Source organism: Marmota marmota, unplaced genomic scaffold (genome assembly GCF_001458135.2).
Source record: "Marmota marmota marmota unplaced genomic scaffold, marMar, whole genome shotgun sequence".
Classification (NCBI taxonomy): domain Eukaryota; kingdom Metazoa; phylum Chordata; class Mammalia; order Rodentia; family Sciuridae; genus Marmota; species Marmota marmota.
In genome coordinates, this window is record NW_026000000.1 from 6,430,195 (window position 1) to 6,434,598 (window position 4,404).

Genomic DNA, 4,404 nt, shown 5'->3' on the forward strand with positions numbered 1-4,404 from the left:
AAATGGCTGAGGCAAACATTTGTAAGTTGCCTTCCCACTCACACCCCCTACCTGGGAAAATACTACACTCATTTTTTTTCCTGAAGTATAATCAGAGTAGATAGTATGTTTCTATTATTTGACTCTCCTCCAGCCCCAGCAAAATTAGGCAATGGACATGCAGCTTCAATCCCATTAAGCTAGGGGAAGAAAAACATATTCCCCAGATTTAACTGCTGGTAAATAATTTCCCATTGCTAGAATCAAATTTGCTCCTCCATTTATCTTGAGTTGACTTCATTGATTAGCAGACCTAGGAGCTGGTAGCCTTGGATGAGCTTGTGCCCCTGTGTAGTTGTTTAGTTTTAGGATTCCCTACTTTCTTCCTGTTATTAGTCTAGTCTGTTAGACAGAGATTCTGTTTGTTTCCATTTATTCAGTGTTTACTATCTTCTAAATTAGTTGTTTTCAGACTTTAGTGTACACCAGAAAATCCTAGAAGACGTCGTAAAGCCCTGAATATTGGGCTTCACCTTCAGAGTTTCTGATTCAATAGTTTTGGGGTAGGGTGAAAGAAAAATTGTAGTTCCCAGTTGAGGTTGCTGCTGTTGATACAGGAAAACACACTGAGAATCACTGTGATTCACCCAGACTATCTTTTTTTTTAAATTCTCACAGGAGCCCTCAGAAATATGTATAATTATTTTATCCATTTTACAAATGGGGAAACAGATGCTTAGATGTTAAAGAAAATTTATTCCAAAATACACAGGTTGGGTCAAGAGTTTTGTAATGTTTTGAACAACCAATAAAAAAACACACACACACACACACACACAAAATACACAGGTTGGAAGGGCAGAGTGAAAGTGAATTCCAGGTAATCTGACTGCAGAGCCAATGTCCCTCACACAGCACCAAGCTTATCCAGGTGCTTTGCCTGTGTTCTAGGCCCCCCTCTAGGATAAGGTGGTGCCTGGAAACAGCTGGCAGCCAGCACCCTTATATCTTACCTCACTCTTGCCTTTCTTTTCACTCATCTCAAAAATCCTCTTAAATTCTGATGCCTGAGCCATATTTGGTTCTGCTGCAGTCTTGGAACACTTGCTCACAACTTAGCTGCCATCACCAACACTACGTATCAGCCTGGATACTTCCCTTTGTCACCCACCTTTTCTTCTGGCCCTGCAGTTTCTCCTCTGTCCTGGTTACTTGTTGAGGTCTCCTGCTATCCTGAGTCGGAACTTGCATGACATCATAATCTTGTGTCACCATTTTTTTTAATGAAATAAATTTTCATCCCCTTTAATTTATGATAGGTGAATCTGATGCTCATGAAGAAACACAGAAAATGAAGTTTAAAATTTTAGTTTTTTGTTTTTTGTTTTTTTAACTTCATCCAGGAAAGAGGAGTTCATCTGACTGTTGGAGCCCATTTCAGGCCATAAAACCCTTTTAACAAAGAATAAATTTTCAGATTACCATGATTATATTGATACTACTACCACCAAAGGTTATTTATTATCCTTTTTTACATTTCTAGAAACACAACAGGATTGATTTTAGAACTCAAGTTCACTAGTCCAGCTTCTAATATTTTTGTTGTTTCAAATGCATAAATGAATGAATGAGTGAATCACTATCTACTTGGAGAAAGTTTAATTGTCTAATATAATTGGTGTAGTTCACTTAAGAGATTCTCTCCTCAAAGTAAAGATTGCATTGATCTTCTAGCTTATAAATCACAATCATTTGATTTCATTGGCATACATCAGTTTTCTAGGTTCTATTTAGATTATCATCATAAAGCCACTGAGTTGAGGGCCAGACTTGGTTCCCGGTGATAATCCCATCTAAGACTCTTAAACTCCTCAACACTAGAGGAACATGAGAATTATTTAAGAAGTTTTATAAAAGAGTGAATGCCTCAGCCTAATTTCAAGAATTTCTAGCTCAGTTGATTTGTAATGGGGTTGGACACTGGCAAAGCTACCAGGTTATTATAAAGTGCATCTAGTGTTGAGAAACATACACATAGATCACTAGATCTATGTTGTAGTTGGTAGTTAAGCCTTGTGTTGGTACTGTAAAATCTGAGTTGGAAAAGACAAAAAAAAATTATGTTATTGTTTTTTTTTTATGAACAGAAGGAGTGATTAATGTTTGTTTTTCACAAAAACATAAACTCAATCTCTTTATGATAGCAGGTTTTTAAATTTTTAAAAATTCTTAACCCAAGGTGCCAAAAAAAAAAAAAAATTGATAAGCAATGCTGACTCTCTGTCTCCACCTGGTGGCAGAAAATACCATGGTCTACAGAAAATACAGTTAAATAGGAAAAGGCAATTTTAAATTCCCAAAACCTCACAAAATATCAGTGTTGGCCACAAAACTGAAAAATGGTTACATGTGTCTTCTCTGGCTCAGGTTTATCAAAAATCTGCAAGTCAGGCAGAAAACTGAGCAGTCCCTTTTTAGGATATTGTTCCAAGACCTTAATTTTTATTTTACATTTGAACTTAAACTTATCAATTAAGTATGATGGAAAAATGGTCTTTTGTTCCCCATGGTACCTTTCTTTCTTCATGAAGGATTATTGAAGTTTGGCTAAAGTCACTGGGAAATGATATGAAACAATTAAGGTTAGGTACGAGTAACCATCTTTTTCAATTGTTAAAAGGTAAGAACAATTGGCGCTGGGGTGCAGCTCAGCGGAAGAGTACTTGCTTAGCAAGTGCAAGGAATGGGTTCAACCTGCAGCACTCAAAGTAAAAAAGAGAAAGAGAGACACCAACAAACAGGTTAGCTTCAAAGTTATGTTTCCAATGATCTGTTACGAGTTACCAAACACACTATAATGGTTGTTTTGTAATTATATGACCAGGGAGGTAGAGCTTGAAGGGTAGAAATAGCCATTCTTGAATGTTTACACATCAGTTGTGCAACTATAATTGAACAACTCAAATTCTGAATAATTAAATTACTTAGTTTCTGAATCTCAGTTTCCTTGTTTATGGGGAGAATACCCAAATGAATCCCATAGCTCAATACCTCCCTGGTGAAATGGCACAGGAGTTCAGTACTAGTAAGAGCCAAGGAAGTTGCCCATATTTCAAATATGAGTGCAACAAATAATATGAGCTTCTAAAAAATATGTTTTACTTGTATTTATTGTATTTTGCTTACTTAAGGTCATGGGCTCTGAAGCTAGAATTCTATGTTCAAATCCTGGCTACTATGCTAATAAGCCTGTGACTGTGGTTGCTTAAGTTCTCTGTACCTCAGTTTTTCATCTGTCAAGAGAATACTAACTATACTTACCTCTTTGTGTAAAATGAATGTTAAATATGTTGTTTTGTGTAAAATTGCTTAGAACAGGGCATATACAAGGAACATTTTCAACATTTTAAATGTTGGTAGTTGTTGCAGTTGTTTTTACTATTTTTCTAAGAACTGTGTTCTGTTATTTACCAAATATTGCATTATTGTTTCTAATAATGAGTTGTATCATTTGCCAAGTAATATATTTACATTCTAAGACAATAACATTGTTTGAAAACGTTACTTAGCCTATAAGCATAACAAAAGGGACTTTGTTGAAAACATTATACTTTAAATTATACTTTTTAATATACAAACAGAAATAAGCACATTTTTAAGCTGTGTTGTGAGATAACTTTTATTTTAACAAGATAGTTTAGGTAGTCTGTCAGTAGTTTACTGTCTCCTGTTTTTAGGTACAATGTAAGGATCTTAAATTGAAATCAGTTTGGAGTCTATATATCTTCCACCTTTTCTTTCTCTCTTCCTGCCCCTCACTACTTGCTGATAAATGTTTCAAGCACTGTGGAAAGATGTGCTGGATAGCATTCTTGGTGAAATACAGGCATATTTAAGTACTGAGTTGCCCATAATCATGTTTCATTAGTCTCTTCCTCCTTTTGAAAGTTAACCTTTAATCCATGCTGGTTAAGTCTGGAAAGATATGTGGCATTTAATTTGTTGGATATTTAATATTTAAATTTATTAAGATCAGCCTCAATACAGTAGTTGCTGTTTGTTATTGATATACCCTTATTTCTATGCCTTATGAGATCTATTTCAAATATATGACCTTTAAATTTGTATATTTATTTAATTGAAACAAAGTGTGCTTATAATTTTCTTTCTACTGATTCCAATTTAAAAATCTGGGCAGAGTGAACAGGGCAGGAATTTCATGTGAGATTGTTAGTACAACATTTTGTAATAATCTTCACATGTTCCAGGACACAGAAAAAACATAATCAAAGAATGAGTAACCGAGGAGGAAATGCTTTCATTTAATGCATGCTATTACCTTTAATGAAAATATCACTCAGAGTTTCCAGAATAAACTAACTCTTTCTACTGAGAATTTTTATGAATCATCATAGCAACTTGGCA